At 44.5% G+C, this 20,728-nt stretch overlaps 1 protein-coding gene across 2 annotated transcripts in view; it reads right to left on the bottom strand.

The window, feature by feature from the left end:
* LOC140425027 (thiamine pyrophosphokinase 1-like) overlaps nucleotides 1-20,728 on the bottom strand; it is a 555,937-nt gene that overhangs the window by 123,196 nt on the left and 412,013 nt on the right. The gene's annotated exons all lie outside the window — the stretch shown is intronic.

The raw sequence follows: 20,728 nt of genomic DNA on the forward strand, positions 1-20,728 counted from the left end.
CAGGCAGTGGCGAAGGAAATCCCATTAGGACTAAAGGAGGTGATGGAGTGTATTGATATGATGCAGTCAAGGAAGACGCCGGGGCCTGATTGTTTTCCCGACTGCGATTTAAAATTTTTTTTTATTAAGGTTTTTTAACAACACAATTTTTTCCCCGAACAAACAATCACCCCCCCCCCCCCCCCCCCCCCCAGTAACAAAATAACGCAAATTCTCCCTGAGCAAGATATATACATGGCAAGATGGTATATTTACATAGCTTTATACACTGGCTCTTGGTCGCGCGTACCGTTTCCCCCCCCTCCATGCTATCTCCCGCTCGTCCATCCCCTCAAACAGTCTCTCGTTTCCCCCCCCCCCAGGGTTGCTGCTGATGCTGATGGACCTTCTTCTAACGTTCCACGAGATATTCTAGCAACGGTTGCCACCGCCTGTAAAACCCCTGTGCAGACCCTCTCAAAGCAAACTTGATTCTCTTCAATTTTATGAACCCCGCCATGTCGTTAATCCAGGCCTCCAGGCTAGGGGGCTTCGCCTCCTTCCACAATAGCAAGACCCTTCGCCGGGCTACTAGGGATGCAAAGGCCAGAATTCCGGCCTCTTCCTGCACTCCCGGCTCATCCACTACTCCAAATATTGCTAGCTCCCAGCTTGGCTTGACCCGGACTTTCACCACCTGGGATATTACTCCCGCCATTCCTCTCCAGAACCCCTCCAATGCCGAGCATGACCAAAACATATGGACATGGTTCGCCGGGCTCCCTGAACATATTTCACATCTATCCTCTACCCCAAAGAACCTACTCAGCCTCGCCCTCGTCAAATGCGCTCTGTGAACCACCTTAAATTGTATCAGACGGAGTCTGGCACATGAGGAGGAGGTATTAACCCTACCCAGGGCGTCGGCCCATAGCCCTTCCTCAATCTCCTCCCCCAGCTCCTCCTCCCATTTACCTTTCAGTTCTTCTACTAGCGCTTCCCCCTCTTCTTTCATCTCTTGGTATATTTCCGACACCTTGCCCTCCCCGACCCATACCCCTGAGATCACCCTATCTTGAACTTCTTGTGCCGGGAGCAAAGGAAATTCCCTCACCTGTCGCCTCACAAAAGCCCTCAGCTGCATATATCTAAATGCATTTCCTGGGGGTAACACAAATTTCTCCTCCAGTGCCCCTAAGCTCGCAAATGTCCCGTCAATGAACAGGTCCCCCCCGGCTGCGATTTATAAGCAGTTCGCAATGGAGTTGGCCCTCCATCTTTTGGGCATGTTTAATGAAGCGGTTATAAAGGAGTTGCCGGCTACATTGGCGCAGACATCGATTTCGTTGATCCCAAAAAAGGGGAAGGTTATGAAAGTCATAGCAAAGATACTGGCGAGAAGGTTGGAGGGGTGTGTGCTAGAGATTGGTTCAGGGGACCAAATGGGCTTTGTGAAAGGGAGGCAGCTCTGTAGTAATATTAGGAGGTTGCTGAATGTAATTATGACCCTATCAGGGAGGCGGGTGGCAGAGGTGATAGTGTCCATCGATGCGGAGAAGGCCTTTGATCAGGTAGAGTGGAGGTATCTGTTTGAGATTTTGGGAAGGTTTGGGTGAATGTTTGTGGTATTGGTCGGATTGTTGTATGTGTCCCTCATGGCAAGCGTGTGGACGAACCCGGGGTATTTTGGGCTGTACGGGGCGGGGGGGGGCAGGGGGGCCTGCTGTCACCATTGTTTGCATTGGCAATTGAGCCCTTGGCGATGCCACTTTGGGCCTCGGTTGAGTGGCGAGGATGGTAAGGAGCACCATGTGTCGCTGCTCGTCAATGACTCGTCATTAGTTATGGTGGATCCGTTGGAATGTATGGGTAGAATTATGGGCTCATTGGAAGAGGTTTGGGGCTTTTTTGGTTATAAATTAAAGGTAGGGAAAAAACAGTAAATGATTTGGGGGGGGGGGGGGAATGAATCTGAGGGCTCTGCCATTGAAGGTGGTAAGGGAGTGGTTTTGGTTCCTGGGGATCGAGGTAACGCATAAGTGAGTCACAATGCATAGGTGGAACCTGACGGGGTTGGTGGAGGAGATCAAGGGGGACCTTAAAACATGGGATACACTGCACCTGACATTGGCAGGTGAAGATGAACGTGCTGCCAAGATTTCAGTTCGTGTTTCAGTCCCTCCCGATTCTTCTCCCCAAGGACTTTTTTTTTGATGGTGGATGTACTCATTTCTGAATTCGGGGTGCAGGGAAGCTGCCGAGGGTGAAGAGTATTTTGTTGCAAAGGCAGAGGCGGGAAGGGGGGGGTGGGTTAGCGCACCCAAACTTGTTGCATTATTATTGGGCAGCGAATGTGGAGAAGGTGAGACGATGGTGGGGGAGGAGGGGGGAAGAGGGCAGACTGGGTGAGGTAGGAGGAGGAGTGTTGTAAGGGTACGAGCCTGAAGGCTCAAGTGATGTGTCCATTGACGCTTGCTCCGAGGAAGTATATGGGGAGTCCAGTGGTGGAGTCGCATATAAAAATCTGGAAGCAGCTGAGGAGACATTTAAACTGGGTCAATGATGCTGTTGACGCCATTGTGTGGGAGTCAGATCATTAGCCTGGACATCTGGATTATTCGTCCAGTGACTTTACCATGATGCCACCATCTTCTCCGATGTATTCATGAAGGGGTCCTCACAGTCATTTTCCAGGAAAATAAGCACATGTCACTTTCATTGGAAAAGAGGGCCCTGAAGAATATACCAAGCCACCCACAAAAGACCTTCGCCTAAACTAAGATCTTAGTAGGTAACTCGTGGCAGGGCAGTTGGGTCAGTGAAGGCTGTTGCAAGCTTCCAGTATTTACGGATATTCCAGTCGCTATCCTGGGCTTACCACCAGGGTTTATGTAGGTGTTCTGATGAGAGGTGAGAACATGGGGTGGAGAGGTGAGAATATGGGATGGAAACATGACAGGGAAGGAGCAACCAACAACAGTCTTGGTTGGCACAGGAAACGTTAATTCTGGTTGGTCTGTGAGGCTGCAGTAGATGTCTCAAGCCTATTTTTCCCACTTGGCCAATCGAACAAAGAATGAAAGAATAAGGTTGATACTGGTGTGGGGAAGAAATATATTATACACTTTTTATTGCAGAATTTAAAGGTGATTCAGCAAAAACAAAATATCTAACAATTTGGAAGTTGTATAGCATCTTTAATGTAGCAAAACATCCACTGGACAATCATAATGGCGTAGCCACCACATACAAAGGAAAGTTAACTCTTTGAAAATGACTGGATGATGGAGCAAACAGTTGTTTACGGAATAATAGCAATCTTTACGGAATAATAGCATGATATAAATTGTCAGGATTAGATTACCTAATAAAAAATTACAACCAAGAAAACCAATGGGGTGTTTCATAATACTAAAATCACATTCCCAGGACAACATATCTCTCTGGAGTGTACCAACAGCTTTAATAAAGGCTTTGCTAATTGCTCACGATGATGGATTTCATCCCTAAATGATAAAGGTATGTCTTTGTCACTCAGGTCGACCAAAGCTGCTTTACAATATTGACCTTTACAGAGCTTTGTAAATGAGGTTACAATAAAAGTGATACAGCAAAATCTTGAAAATTATTGGCTGCTCTAAAACCATGTTGCTGTCATTGAGAATTGTGCTGTTTCTGATATAGTGTTAGTCCACAAAATGGTTTGCTGGATAAAAAACTTGCAACAACATGATCTCATTTAGGTACCACTGACAGGTTTGGTTGGTAGCTAGAGGATGTAACAGTTATCCTGTGACTTGTTAAAAACACAAATACAAAATAGTTTTTCTTGCTTCTGCCCTTCTCACAGTACTACCAAAAATCCACAGCACAAAACCTTATAATCATGGGCAGTAATACAATTTTAGAGTTTAATTGTTACATTTATAATGCAGCTCCCTTTTGAGATATGGAAAATGTGTTGCTCTGTTAATAATATTGGTGAACCACAAGCCTTCCCTTATATCGATCAAATGACCACACAACCAGTTAGTTAGTCCAAAAGATGGTTTATTTACATACACAAGAGTTATCTCAACATGCAAACACAATATTTACTACGAGTTAAACTACACCCATCAGCTACAATAACCTATACTTAACTTCAGGACGACCGGCACTGTGCAAATGGATAAGGCCTTTATCTGGATTTCACTTGGCTGGTTCGAAGAAAGTGGCTCTGTCTCTGCTGGGCTCATCCGTCAGGTAGCGATCGTTGGTCTTGAACTTGGCTGGCTCTTCCTGCTACGATTGGGTTGGCACAGGCCGGATCCAAAAGAGACAGAACACATGGCTGTGCTCTCTTTTATCCCTCTGGGATTTTGCGCTCTTTGGGGCAGTCCTTAACCTTGGACCCAATAGTTCGACAGGGCTCTGATCACTGTCTTCGATTTCAGTCAATAATGGGGCGGGTGCCTTGGTGGGTCCTTAGCGGTCATTGACCTTGGCAGTTGGGCTTTCTTGAGCAAAGGGAGTGGCGCCGATCAGTCTGTGGCTGTTCCGGTTGCTTGATTGGAGTTCTATTGTCCTGGGAAAATGGGCCATTAAAATGCAAATGAGCGGGTGTTTCAGATACACATAGGCTCTGTATCTGTCTGAGTCCTGGGTTGGCCATACTTCCCATGGTCCTTTGCAGGTGACTATCTTGGATGGCTCCAAATGTAATACTATATTTGTGGTGCATCAAATGAACTTATGTATTTATTCACCCTTTAAATGTAAACTGTTCAAAGCAATACTTGCAACAGAATAGCAACTAAAGTAGGCTACAAAGCTAAAGATTCATAACTACAAAAATATTAAAAGCTGCAACTCTAAGTATCTGTGTGGTAATCCCTTATCAATGTCTGGTACCTCTAGAATTGACTATTTCAATACTCCTCTGGTTGGTCTCCCACTTTGCATTCTCCACAAGTTGAAGCTCATCCAAAACACTGTTGCCCACACCCTGACTTGCACCAAGTCCTGTTCAGCCATCATCTCTGTGCTTGCTGACCCATACTGTCTCCTAGTCTAGTACCAACACAATATTAAAATGCTCACCCATATTTTCAAATCCCTCCATGGACTTGCACTTCCCTAACCTCACCCTCCTCTACATCCCTCCGAGATCCTCCAATCCTGGCCTCCCCAATTTTCATTGCTCCACCTCTGGTGACTGTGCTTTCCGGTGTGCAGGTCCCAAGATCTAGAATTAACTCCCTGCCTTCCTTTTATGCCCAAAGTTTTAGTCACCTGTCCTACTATATGTGACAGGATATAAAATGTTGTTGGATAATTCCCATATAAAGCTTCAAATTGTTTTTACTACATTGAAGGTATTAGGCCAATTAACAAAAAACTTGCCCAGTTTTGAGCCCTTATATTTGTTTTCAATATATCCCATTTGGCATGGAGGTAGTGCCAAGCAACACGATGGAGAGTATGCAAAGTGTGAAGACTGGACTTCATCCGGACAAGAACTGTGTCACACGTATCTATACTGGACAAACGGATCAATGACAGGTAGATTGATGAAGAGAAGGTTTTTTCCTCTTGTTGGTTCCCTCATTACCTGCTGCAGGCCCAATCTGGCAGAGATGGCTTTCAGGACTCGGCTAGCTTGGACAGTACTGGTGCTACCAAGCCACTTTAGGTGATGGACATTGAAGTCCCCTACCCAGAATACCTTGTTTGCCCTTTACACCCTCAGTAGTTCCTCCAATTGGTACTCAACATCGAGGAGTCCTGATTCATTAGCTGAGGGAGATGGTGATCAATAGGAGGTTTCCTTACACTAATTTGACTGAATGTCATGAGGACCCATGGGATCCAGAATCAATGTTGAGGGCTCCCCGGGCAACTCCCTCTTGACTGAATACCACTATGCCGTCCCTTCCAGTGGATCTGTCCTGCCTGTGGGACATTCTGATGGATGGTTTTGGTTGTGTCTGGCACATTGATTGTTAAGATATCATTCAGCTGGCCTGTTGCTTGACTAGCCTCAAGGGAGATTTCATAGAGGGCATGAGGGATTGTTTCTTCGAGCAATATGTTATGGAGCCAACCAGGGAGCAGGCTATTTTAGATTTAGTATTATGTAAAGACGACAGGTTGATAGATAGTCTTGTCATTATGGATCCTTGTGGAAGGAGTGATCACAGCATGCTAGAATTTCAAATTCAGATTGAGTGAGAGAGGACAGAATGCCATACTAAAGTTTTAGCATTGAGCAGGGGTAATTATACAGGCCTGAGGAAAGAGTTGGCCCAAGTAGACTGGGCACAAATAACTGAGGGCATGACAGTTGCCGAACAATGGAGGGATGTTCAATTAAAGTATATTTCTGAGAGGAAGATGAATTGTAAAAGGGAGAAAAATGTTCCATGGCAAAACAAGGAAGTCAAGGAGGACAGAAAGGCAAAAACTAAGGGATACCATACTGCAAAAGCTAGTGGTAAGCTGGAGGTTTGGGAGAACATTAGGGGTCAGCAAAAAGCTACTAAAAATAGAATCAAAAGGCTAAGTTGAACAACTAACGGAAACTAGCAGAAAACCTAAACACTGATACCAAGAGCTTCTCTCAGTACATAAAGAGGAAGAGAATAGCTAAAGTAAATGTTGGCAATTTAGAGGACAACACTGCTGAGTAAATAATGGGGAACACAGAGATGGCGGAGGCACTGAGCCAATATTTTGTCTCTGTCTTCATGGAAGAGGATAATAAAAATCTTCCAAGAATTGCAGTTAATGCAGAGGAACTAAGTACAATAACCATCACTAGGGAGAAGGTATTGAACAAACTAATGGGACTAAATACAGATATGTCTCTGGGACATGATGGCCTGAGCCCGAGGGTATTAAAGGAGGTGGCAGCAGAGATAGTGGATGCATTAGTTATGATATGTCAAAATTCCCTGGATTCTGGAAAGGTCCCGGTGGATTGGAAACACGCTAATGTAACTTTCCTATTCAAAAAGGGAGAGAGGCAAAAAGTAGGAAAGTATACACTGGTTAGCTTGAACTCTGTGCTGGGGAAGTTGCTTGAATCAATCATTAAGGAGGAGGTGACTGACATTTGGAAAGACAAAGCTCAATCCATCATTGTCAGCATGGTTTTATGAAGGGTAAGTCATGCTTGACAAACGCTTGAGTTCTTTGAGAATGTAACCAGCAAGGTGGATAATGGGAACCCGTGGAGATGCTATATCTAGACTTCCAGAAGATGTTTGACAAGGTGCCGCAAGAAAGATTGATCCAGAATGTGAGATCGCAGGGGGTTGGGAGTGAAGTACTAGATTGGATTGAGAATTTGCTGACTGACAGAAAGCAGAGGGTCGGGTTAAATGGGTCCTTCTCTGGCTGACAAACTGTAACCAGCGGAGTGCCGCAGGATTCAGTCCCCGGACCTCAACTGTTTACAATCTCTATAAATGATCTGCAAGCAGAGACAGAATATAACAGAGGTATTGGTGTATGAGGAGAGATTAAACAGTTTAGGCTTATATTTGTTGCAGTTTTCAAAGATGAGGGGTCCTGATTGCTCCTAAAAGGGATTGATAAAGTAAACGTACACTAAATGTTCCCCCTTGTAGGGCAATCTGGAATGAAAAGTCACAGATCTAGGTGGAGAGGCGGTTGATTTAGAACTGAGATGAGGAGCAACTATTACAAGATTATGAGGGGAATAGATAGAGTGGATGAGTAGGCACTCTTTTCCAGGGTGGAGGGGCCAGTCACCAATGGGCATAGGTTTAAGGTCCATGGGGCAAAGTTTAGAGGAGATGGGCGAGGCTTTTAATGCAGAGAGTGGCGAGTGTTTGGAACACGTTGCCAGGGGAGATTGTAGAAGCAGATACATTCACAGCGTTCAAAAGGCATCTTGACAAACACATGGATAGGATGGGTATAGAGGAATACGGCACAAGGAAGTGCTGAGGATTTTGGCAAAGGTTGGTATCATGACCAGGGTACAGGCTTGGAGGGCCGAAAGGCCTGTTCCTGTGCTGTATTGTTCGTTGTTCTTTGTACTTCTCGCAGAGGGTGGTGAATGTTTGGAACTCGCTGCCCCATAGTGCGGTGGAGTCCGAATCATTAAATGGTTTCAAGAGGGAGATAGATCTATTTCTGATTTTAAAAATGGGTTAACGGGATATGAGAAATGGGTAAGGAGGTGACTTTGAGACCAGGAAGAGATCAGCCATGATTTGATTGAATGGTGGAGCATGCACAATGGGTTGAATTGCCTACTTCTGCTCCTAATTCCATGTTCCTATGTACCCTCAATGCTTCTTCCACATGGAAAAATATTGTTAAAAACTGTCAGGGCCAATCCCTTCCAATTGTATATTACAATATACAGTCTGATGCGTCTTTCCTGCCAGTGGGGCAGGACATAAACAGGAATGGTGATGGAAAAGTCTTGGACATTGGTTGTAAAGTATGATTCAGTGAGAATGATTAAGTCAGGATGTTGCTCGACTTGGCTGTGGGAAAGCTCCACATATGTTGACATTCCCAGGGGGAAGACTGTGGTAATGTCACTGGACTAGTAATCCTGTGGCTCAAGCTAATATTCTGGGGTGTACAGGTTCAAATCCCACCACGGCAGCTGGCAGGATTTAAATTCAATTTATAAATCTGGAAACTAAACTTAATGGTGACCATAGCAGCCATCAGTGATTGTTGCAAAATATATCTGATTCAATAATGCCCTTCAGAGAAGGAAATCTGTCATCCTTACCCAGTTTGGCCGACATGTGAATCCAGGTCCACAGCAACGTGGTTGACTCCTAGCAAGTCACTCAGTTCAATGGCAATTAGTGATGCCCGCATCCCACAAAAGAATAAAGAAAAGGAGATGTTAGTGAGGAGTACTTTGGATGATTGGTAGGACAGAGTCCGCATTTCCCTTTCTTTTACCGAGGTGATTGAGGTGTATAAAACTATGAGGGGCATGGACAGAGTAGACAGGGTCAAACTTTTCTGCTTGGTGGACGGGTCAACAACCAGGAGGCATTGATTTAAGATAAGGGGCAGTAGGTTTCGAGGGGATGTGAGGAAAAACCTTTTTACCCAGAGGATGGTGGGAGTTTGGAATTCTCTGCCTGAAAGTGTGGTGGAGGCAGAAAGCCTCATAATATTTAAGAAGTATATAGATGTGCATTTGCAATCCCAGAGCATACAAGGCTATGGGCCAAGTGCAGGCAGATAGAATTAGAACATTTAGGAGGTTGTTTTGACCGGTGCAGATGCATGAGGCCGAAGGGCCTTTTCTGTGTTGTATGATTCTATGACTCAATGCCAAGTCGTCACTGGGTTTTACATTCATGCTAATTTCCTGTAGTGATTTTGATACAAATGAGTAGTTTTCTATGCCATTTCAGAGGACTATTAAGACTCAGTTACATTGCTGTGGGTCTGGACTCGCTTTTCAAAAATTATTTCGTGGACATGGGTGCAGCTGGTTAGGCCAGCAGTTTTGTTGCCCATCCCTAATTACCCTTGAGAAGGGGCTGGTGAGGTGCCTTTCTGAACTGCTGCAGTTGTTGTACTTGCATCTACAGTGTTGGCAAGAAGGAAGTTCCAGGACTTTGCCCCATCGACAAAGCAAGAATGGCGATATAGTTCAATGGCGTGTACGTTGGAGGGTGAAGGTGTGTACCTTGGAGGGTGAAGGTGTCTTCATGTCTCTGTCACCCCTGTCCTTCCAGGTGATAAAGGTCACGGGTTTGGAAGATGCTGTTGACAGAACCTTGTAGATGATGCACACTATTATCACTGTGGTGGTAGAAGAAGTGGATGGGATGCAATCTATCAAGCTACCCCAGGTAGGCCAGCCTGGGTAATGATGCCACATTTCTTGCTTTAAAAGACATTAGTGAAGCAGATGTTTTTTTCCTACAATCTGGTAGTTTCATCATTGTGACCAAGGCTCACCTTTTATTCCAGATTTATCAATCAGTCGATTTCAAATTTCATTTGCTGTCCTGGTGGGATTTGAACTTATATTCTTTGGAGCATTAGCCCACGTCTGGATCACCAACCCAATAACATTACCATGATGCAATTATTTTCCAATATTCAAAATAAAAAGGGAAATCAACTCTATATTCTAACACAGAGTGGTCTATGTAAGGCAGTGTTGTCATTGAGAGTATTAATTGAACTAGCGGATGCCCTCTAGTTATAGGCAGGGGAGGTGCGGCTAGTAGTTCAGGTCAGGTCATAAAAGGTCTTTTGAGGGTGGATCCCAGTCAAAGTTATTTGACAAATGTGGAGATTTAATCAGGGAGAAGGAGCAGTAGATTAGATGGGGAAAAGACGAAGGGCAGAAAGGTATGGGTGTTGCCATGGAAAGCAGGAGGAGGAAGATGGAAATGGCAAGAGGTCGAAAAGAAGGGTAGTCAGGGTGACAGGTGGTGGGAGATGGAAAAGGGGACAGAGGCACTGGGTGGGAATTGGGCATGCTTTAAAATGCCAATGTTTTGTTCTGCTCAGCCTGTCAAAGAGTGAAAATATCTCTAGTCTGTTCCTTCAATACTCATCAGTGCAGTTGGTAAGTACACTTTCAAATCATACCAGGGAGATAATCAATTGGAGGCTATGTAGTCAATTGGAAAGGAAGAGTGAACGGAGAAGAATAAAGCATGGGTATTTTAATAGTTAGCACGTTAGAAATGAACTGTCTTATGCTGGTATTTTATGCAGAGGCGGTAGCTCCAGCCTCCGCCTAAAAAGCCAGGATAGAGTCTGCCTCTGCATGGTTGAGAAGTCCCAAGGTGATTTTACAGCCAACCGGCCTTTAACTGGATCAGGGCAAGACTTCCATCCCCATCTGGGAGGAAGCCCTGCCCCTGGAAGTCACTGAGCATTTGGATGGCCAACAGCTCTCCAATCTCAGAAGCAACACTAGAAAGGTGCCCACTGATGATGGAGCTGCAGCCAGTCCTTAATAAAGAGTGCCGCTGGAACTGGGAACAATCTTATGTGAAGGGGTGGGTGATGGGCACACTTCCAATGGGAGGCAAGGGGCCAGGGCATGTAAAATACCAGCGGTGGTGGGAGTTAACACCTTTGTGGCCTTTAATCAGCCATGAAGGGGCTTCAATTGGCACAGGTGGGCTGCCCGGAACTCTCTCACTGCCGCTCTATCTATGTATCCAAGCTGGTGATTATGAATGGGAGGGAGGCGGTATCCGTTCTTCTTCACAGTCTGAAGGATTTTGCACCTTTTACTGCCTCTCAAAGGATAAAGAGTTGGTTTGTGCTGAGGTGAGTGATAGAAAGCAAGAGCTACAAGCTTAGACTAATTGGGGCTTGTAAATCAGAAGAGATCATGTAATGAGGGCTGGTACAGATGTGAGGAGGAGGATTAGGCTTGAGCATACCATCATTTTTTATGTTTTCAATTCCATTGCTGGCCACAACACTTATGACAGCTGCACCAATGATGGCCAACACCATCTTACAGCACACCCTTTCCCCCCACCCCACCTTGCAACATGATTTTATGCCCCCCTGCCTACCAGTTTGATCTCAGTGGGGGCATAAATGTCAGACTCTCTCCCTTTGTGAAAGTCTCTATTTGATTCTGCTTCCTTATGTGATCTCACAGCTTCTTTATCTCTCGCTCAGCAGCATGTCTTTCTTCATTATACTTGGTGACTCAGATTCCTCTTGCGTTCTCCATATGCATCAGTTTCACCTTCATACAATCAGCGCCTTCCCTTCATTACACAGTAACTGCCTCTGGCTGCAAAATTAGACAACCCTGAAAACCAGGGCAGGAATCAGGATGCACGATTAACCTGTGCCCACTGCTTCTGAGACAGGCAGCATGCAAACTTTTGCAGCCGGCGCTACTTTAATTGTTAAGTCACCACAAGTCTGAGCAAGGGGTACAAAACTGTGAATTCAAACTCGCCTCCACCTCTTAAAGGGGAGGTGCATTTTCAATGCAGCTGGAAATCTTTATAAAAGTGAGTTCGACCTGATAAAGACACAAGACAATAGCACAACACTCACATGGTACCAATATTTACTGACTGCACCGAAGGCCTTATTGCAGGAGGTGAAGAGCAAGAAATATGTCATCTATCCACATGGAGCCAGTTATATTTACTGAAGCCAGTGGGACCAGGTATCTGAGGCCAATGCCCCGATGATCTGAATGCAGTAACACGAGAAGTTCAACGATCTCACACAAGTTATCAAAGTCAATGCATGCATCTTTAAATGCCACCATCTGACAACACTGCTCGATTCACCACACAGCCATCGCTCACTTAACTCCACCAATCATGACGACTCGTGTCCACCATTCACAGTTTTACCTTGTTTAGCACTTCTATAAGCCTTACCATACCTTTCAGATGAATATATATAGGCTAGGAGATTAGGCTAAAATTTGGCAGATGGAGTTTAATGTAGATAAGTATGAGGTTATCCATTTTGGCCCAAATAATAGGAAGGCAAAACATGATCTAAATGGCAAGCAGATTCAAAATGCGTCTGGGCAGAGGGCTCTGGATGTCTTTGTTCATGAACCGCAGTAAGTCGGTATGCAGATACAGTATGTAATTAAAAAGGCTAATGGAATGTTAGCGTTTTTTGCAAAAGGACTGGAGTATAAGAAGTATTGTCGCAATTGTATAGAGTGTCGGTGAGACCACACCTGAAGTATTGTGTCCAGTTTTGGTCTCCTTATTTGAGGGAGGATTTGGTGGCATAGAAGGCAGCTCAGAGGAGGTTCACCAGATTGATTCTGGGGAGAGATTAAACAGTTTGGGCTTATACACGCTGGAGTTTAGAAGGAGGAGAGAGGATCTGATCAAGGAATATAAAATACTAAAAGGGATTCATAAAGTAAACATAGACAAAATGTTCCCCCTTGTAGGGCAATTTAGAACGAGAGGTCATAGATATAGGTTGAGAGGCGGTAGGTTTAGAACTGAGATGGGGAGCAACTACTTCTCACAGAGGTTGGTGAATTTGTGAAACTTGTCGCCCCATAGTGTGGTGGAACCTGAGCCATTAAATGGTTTCAGGAAGGAGACAGATACATTTCTGAAAAACAGGTTAAAAGGATATCGGGAACAGATGGGAATTCCTATGTTCCCACAGCTTGCGCAAACTGCCAGCTATTCAACTATGACAATTAGATCACAGAGCCACAATGCACCCCATTCATTGACCCACTTGTTCTCTTGCTGGACAACGTGGTGCACAGAGGCAGCTGCAGCCAATAAGTTGGGAGACAGGTGTAGTTGCATACCCTTAACCCATGAAGGAGATGGTGTTCACGATCATTGGAGCAGCCTTCAGCAAGGCTGTTGTCAGCGATAGAGCTGACAAAAAATAAATTGAAGATGAAGGTCTCCCTACACACACATGACTGTGTGGCAAGATTTAACTCCAACTCAATCTATAAGTTTGCGGATGATATGACTGTGGTGGACTGTATCTCACACAACAACAAATCAGATTACAGAAGTAGATAAATCACTTGGTTGCATGGTGTACCAAAAACAACCTCTCTCTAAATGTCAGAAAGACCAAGGAACTGATCATCGACTTCAGTGAGCATAGTACGACACACACTCCCATCTGCATCAATGGCTCCGAAATGGAGATGGTCGATAGCTTTAAGTTCCTGGGGGTCACCATCACCAACAGTCTGTCCTTGTCCACTCACGTTGGTGCAAAATTCAAGAAAGCCCAACAACATCTCTACTTCCTAGGGAAGCGAAAGAAATTTGGCATGTCTGCATCGACTCCCCCAAACTTCTACAGGTGTGTCATCGAGAGCATCCTATCCGGCTGCATCATAGCTTGGTATGGCAACTGCTCGGTCCAAGGTCGCAAGAAACTGCAGAGTGAGGTGAACTCAGCCCAACGCATCACACAAGCTTGCCACCCCCACATTTATGCTGTATACACCTCCCGCTGCCTCAGGAAGGCAGACAGCATTCTCAGAGACCCCTTCCACCCAGGCATTGCCTTCTTCCAGACCCTTCCATCAGGCAGAAGGTGCAGAAGTCTGAAGACCCGCACATCCAAACATAGGAACAGCTCCTTCCCCACAGCTACAAGACTCCTCAATGCCTCCCCCTTGGACTGATCTGTTCCCTGTAAGAAGACTATTCACGATGCCCTATGCTTCTCTTGCTCATGTATTTGCTTTGTTTGGCCCCTTGTTCCATGTTAGCCTCTGGCTGCTGTTGAGTAAAGAGTCAAGAGTTCTGCTCCTTTTCTAAAACACCTTTATTTTTCTTTGAACACACTCAGCACTAAATTCTATCAGTACATTACATTCTCCAAAGGCCAGCTGTAGCCTCTTTACATATCAGTGCCAATTATTGGATCAATGAGACATCTAATTGGAATTTTTCTTAACCCATTCCTTAACAGTCCGCACTGTAACCAATCATTGTTTGTCAATGTACCATTTGTCAATGAATGAAAATGAAATGAATGTTCTCTGTTGATTATTTTTTTTGTCTACTATGTACGTACTGTGTATGTTCCCTCAGCCGTAGAAAAATATTTTTCACTGTACTTCGGTACATGTGACAATAAATCAAATCAAGATGACAGTAAGCACATACTTAATCCTCATCCTCACATCCAGCTTTGCCCTCACCACATGATAGTTCTAATTTAAAAGCTGCAGGTACTCCAAGCTTACACATCTTCCCCCTTTCTCCTCACCATAAACCGACCTTTGCACCTTTCTCCTGTCAGAGAGGCAGTGGTGGACCAGAAAGAAGAATAAGAGTTGGAAGCCTGTGAAGGAGATGTACTTTCATTTACTCTGACATTCACAACCACCAGCTCAGATATTGATACTGCACATACTTTAGAGTGGAAGTTCACAACCTTTTTGCTTGGGAGGTCTCCTATCACATTATAAAAACTTCAGCCTGCGGCAGACTGAGAAAATGTCCTGAGGAATTTGGCCCAGCTTCAATCATAAACTTATAAATAACATATCCCACTAAGAGCTGTATGTTTCAAAACCTCCTCAGAACTCATACAAGTGGAGGTATATAAAAATATTAATATATTCTCAATGTCATTTCTCTTTTCAAGCGAATAAAGTGTCAAATTTCCCAAAAGGTTATGTACATTTTTAGTCGCTGGAAAGTTTGTAACCAACAGTTACAACATGGGTTGTGGTTGCAATTATGGTGCAGGAAGATGGCAGCTAGCTTAGCAGCAGCCAAATAAGAACCTATTCTATTGCAGTCTCTTCAAAGAAGCATTCAGTATTTATTCTGTTTACTTCAAAATCCAGTTTTAATTACAACAGAAGCTGGAAATTATATAATGGTACGTAACATGCAGTCAGAATTTAAAGACAATCTGACACTCCTGCCCTAGCTATATCACTCATTTTCAGCCATGATGTGGAGATGCCGGCGTTGGACTGGGGTGGGCACAGTAAGAGGTCTTACAACACTAGGTTGAAGTCCAACAAGTTTGTTTTGAATCACTAGCTTTCGGAGCGCAGCTCCTTCATCAGGTGAATCTGGAGTTTGCACATTCTCCCCGTTTTTGCGTGGGTTTTGCCCCCACAACCCAAAGATGTTCAGGGTAGGTGGATTGGCCACACTAAATTGCCCCTTAATTGGAAAAAATTTATTGGGTACTCTAAATTTATTTTTTTAAAATAAAAACTCAGTCAGGGTGCGAGTTCCCGATCCATCATGCGACTCAACGGACATGCAGCAGCTGCACTGCAGACAACCCATTATCAGGATGTGAGAGCTGGCACATGGACTACAGTGCAATATGTTGAGATACACAACTTCTGATAGGCTCCGTGCTCCTCGTCCTCAAATCTCATTGGTTGCATTGCCACAGCTCTGCTCATTCCTATAAATAAGGGCTCAATGGTGGAGGGTAGGGCGAGCTAGAATCTTATTTCTGGCAGATCCCTTAAAACCTTCTCCTGGACCGCTGGATGAAACACCTGCTTTAGAAGATAGCTTAGAAGGAACAACTTCCGGTGGCGGTATTTAGGGAGAGGACATACATGAGGTGGCTCCCGTTAGGGTACTGTATTTTTAGCCCCTTTCACTGAGTTTCTGGGGGAATTTTTTGTTTAAAAACCCACTTGATTATTGGAATAAGGTGCCCAGATAGGGGAAAGCCCAGAGGGGCCAGGGGAAAGAAGCCTGAAACCAGAAGTTTGTCGACTGAATCGGAGGCTACTTTGGATCATTGACAGAGAAAACGGCGAATAAAGCTTCCGTAACTCAGGTCACTCCACTGACGGTTGAGATGCTTATCAGCAGCTTGGCAGCGGAATTTGAGAAGCAATGCCGGGTTGTGTCAGGGGAACTCCAAGTCAATGGAAGAGGCCCTGGCTCCCATCCGGTTGGCTTTGGAAAAGACCAATGAGAGGTAAAAACGCATGGTGCTGTGATAAAAGGCATGGAGGTGGCCCTTTCGACGCAAGGTGACCAAATTGCCTCTCTTGAAGCCTAGATGTCTTCGATGGCTGATGTGAATAAAGTGTTGAAGGCCAAAGTAAATGATTTGGAGAATTGTTCCAGGCTGCAAAATATTTGAGTCGTGGGGTTGCCAGAGGGGATGAAAAGCCCAACTCCCACAGAATATTTTTGGAAGATGCTGGGGCTATATTCAACACTCCTGCATTAAAGTAAAATCACACGCTAGTGAAATGCCCCACCTCAAGGTTCTAATATCAGTAGAAGTTTGTTAATTGTTTGAAGGACAGGCAGTTTATAAATTAGAAACTGCCCTTTGGGTAAAGGTTTAATAATAAACCTATGGAGGCAAGATCGGAATTTTAACTTAAATTAAAAATTTAAAACAAACGTTTTCAGAAAGTATGATTCGCACCCAAGTGGGTGGGACCATATGAAGGAATTATGACCAATGACACATGTGCTTGTGTGGACATTCGAGGAGGTTGGTGTTGGAAACACTGGTTGCAACTAAAGAGCTTTACTAATTGATCTTGTTTTAAAGAATTAACATTTGCTTAAGTTTACAGAATGTTACAGCTGGGTTGATTCTCGTGGGACTGATGATAGTTCAGGAATGGGAGGTGTACCCACTTGCCTGGCATCACTATCAGGACTCTGGGACACCACAGACCATGCAGAATGCAATGTGCAACATGGAATCCTGAATGTGACAATAGGAGAACAAGTGACTTTACAGTGCAGTCAAGGCCTCGTCACCACCTGTGCCAACTGATCCACCTTGTCCAACCATAAGCCCTGGATCAGAAAATGGTCTCATATTAATCAATGAGAATAAGGTTTTGTCTGATAGTGTACACCATGAGCTGGTACCCGTAGTCCTAAATATTACAGACATAGCCCTGCCCTAATGGTGTTCGACACATACTTGGGCATTTTATCTGTCCTTGATGGATCAGTTAGTGACCGAGGCAGGTCAGTTTAATGGCAGGATGCAGCCACTCCTATTGCCTGGAAATAAAAACTGGTCAAACCGCGGCCTGATAAATGATGCGTTACAGCTTTCAATTCCAGTACTTCAATGGTTAATTCTATTGATTTAGCAATTGACCAGAAGGTCCGAATTTTAAGCTTGCATCTTAAAAGGATTCTGGGTTATGAACAAGGGATTCACAACACCCAACTAAGTGCAGACCAAGACATGATACAGATAATTCAAACTTAGCCACTGTACTAGAGAGTCGTGCGGGCACCATCAAAGAACTGATCGGTATAGGGAAGAATATTTCAGATGCTGCGAATAGAAACGATGTCTGTGGCAGCTGTGGATCATGAGCGCTTGAACAGACATGGGTAAATTTGAAGCAAATTAGTGAGGGTGTGGTCCAATTGTGGGTTACAAATTAACATCTGTTTAACCTCTCACGATATACAAACCATGGGTTGACTGGATGCCAGCTCAGAAGCCTGACACGTGTATATATAACTAATGTTGAATTTATAATGAATAGTATATGTTAGTAGGTATTGTCTTAACAATATTCATTATAATCATGTCTGCACCCTGCAGAGTATTATATAGTGTAGAGGACATTAGGATGATAAGGAGAGACCATAACATTCCATCATATGCTGTTGTAATAGAAGATAGCATTAGTACAACATGAGAAGGCTGTAGGATAGAAGCCACCTCTGTAGGACGTGCGCATCCAATATATGACACTGAAGAAGCAAGTAGCGGGTTTAATGCCACGACCAATAATACAATGGAAACTATATGGGCTGCAAAAGAACCAACTCATAGTGTATACAAGGGGGATGGGAGATATTGTATTACCACAGGAACTCCAGTGCGGTAACACGTGGGTGTGTCCCATATTCAATCATTCAGTCCGCTTATACCCAAAGGAGCCAGCAAGAGTGGGGAAAGTAGAAGTGGTTGAAATATATAGGAGAGAAACAGTTGATATCAAGCCATGGAACGCATAAAGGATAACCTGACACAATACTTGAATCCGTTCTCTCACTAGTTGGGAGTCATACCTGGCAAAAAAGAAGATGGTTGTGGTGTTTGGAGGCCAATCATCTCAGCTCCAGTACATCACTGCAGGAGTTCCTCAGGGTAGTATCCTAGGCCCAATCATAGGATCATAGAATTTACAGTGCAGAAGGAAGCCATTCGGCCCATCGAGTCTGCACCGGCCCTTGGAAAGAGCACCCTATTTAAGCCCACACCTCCACCCTATCCCCATAATCCAGTAACCCCACCTAACCATTTGGGACATGAGGGTAATTTAGCATGGCCAATCCACCTTTCCTGCACATCGTTTGGACTGTGGGAGGAAACCGGAGCACCCGGAAGAAACTGACGCAGACACGGAGAGAACGTGCCGACTCCACACAGGACAGTGTCCCAAGCCGGGAATCGAACCTGGGACCCTGGAGCCATGAAGCAACTGTGGTAACCACTGTGTTACCAATATTAGCTGCTTCATCAATGACCTCCCTTCCATCAGAAGGTCAGAAGTGGGGATGTTCGCAGATGACTACACAATGTTCAGCACCATTCAAGGCTCCTCAGATAATGAAGCAGTCCATGTCCTAGTGCAGAAAGACCTGGACAATATCTAAGCTTGGGCTGACAAGTGGCAAGTTACATTCGCGCCACACAAGTGCCAGGCAATGACCAGCTCCTACAAGAGAGGATCTAACCATCGCCCCATGACATTCAATGGCATTCCCATTGCTGAATCCCCCCCACAATCAACAGCCTGGAGGAGTTATCATTGATCAGAAACTGAACTAGCCATATTAATATTGTGGCTACCAGGGCAGGTCAAAGCCTAGGAATCCTACAGTGACTAACTCACCTCCTGCCCCCCAAAGCCTGTCCACCACCTTCAAGGCATAAGTCAGGAGTGTAGTGAAATACTCTCCACTTGCCTGGATGAGTGCAGCTCCAACAACACGCAAGAAGCACAACACCATCCAGGACAAAGCAGCCCGCTTGATTGCTTTTCCTTCCACAAATATTCAAACCCTCCACCTTTGTCAAACAATGGCAGCTGTGTGTACCATCTGTAATATGCACTCCAAAAACTCACCAAGGTTCCTTAGACAACACCTTCCAAACCCACGAGCACTACCATCTAGAGGACAAGACCAGCAGATACCTGATAACCCCACCAGCTGGAGGTTCCCCTCCAAGTCACTCACCACCCTGACTTGGAAATATGTTGCCGGGCCAAAATCCTGGGACTCCCTAACAGCACCGTGGGTGTACCTACACCTCCAAGGACCACAGCGGTACAAGAAGGCAACTCACCACCACCTACTGGAAGGCAACTAGAGATGAGCAATAAATGCTGGCCTAACCAGTGAAGCCCACATCTCTTAAATTAATTAAAAGAAAAATACAATCCCATTGCTGCCAGATCACCTGACTCCAGATTCAGATGCAAACTGCACACTCCAACAACAAAGAAAAGCTTCAGCAAAAGGCATTGAACAAATAGATCCCTCTACATTGTGGGAGGATCGGTGGAATAGGGTCTCAAATGTATGAATACACCCCTGGATTTGGATTATCTCCCATACCATGGTAGTTGCCCAGCTGATAATGGTTATGTATTTGACATGCTCAATTTACCGCACCAAAAAGTCACACAAGAAGTGGTGTTGGAGTTCTAGATTTAGCAAATGGGGAAATAAATTGAGAGGCCAGCAGCCTAAACTGACTGATAGATGGTTTGACTTAGTATCTTTATGACCTCAAATTGGATACCTAGCCAGTATCAATGAGTGGTGGCAAATAAAGGTTAATATCACTGAAAACTAATATCACTGTCTTTGGCTACTTGGGCTTCTTATTTGCCAATTGCCAAAGGGGCTAATGTTAGGGGGAAATAAATAGTAATGGTTAAGGTTTTAGTATGATTTAAGATTTTGTAGGAAGATTTAAGAACTAGGTTTGAGTATTAATAAAATAACAGAAAAAGGGTTGCAGATTGTTACAACAGTTCTAATTGACCTTTGTAAACCTTAGCAGAATCTGCAGCTGCGATTTTGCAAGGACAGCGAGCTTCAACAAGTTTGGGAACAGAAGGTAATGGTTATATCAGTAGCAAATAGGGACAACAGACAATACCAAAATAAGCTAAATGTGCCTGAAAGGGTGCAGGTGAAAGTGCTTGCTTATATGCAATACCAGATCAAAAATTTAAACAAAGACTGCATGTGTTAAAAATGGTATAAATAGGTATCACCTTTTGTAA

This window comes from Scyliorhinus torazame, chromosome 6, assembly GCF_047496885.1.
Source record: "Scyliorhinus torazame isolate Kashiwa2021f chromosome 6, sScyTor2.1, whole genome shotgun sequence".
In the NCBI taxonomy this organism is placed as follows: domain Eukaryota; kingdom Metazoa; phylum Chordata; class Chondrichthyes; order Carcharhiniformes; family Scyliorhinidae; genus Scyliorhinus; species Scyliorhinus torazame.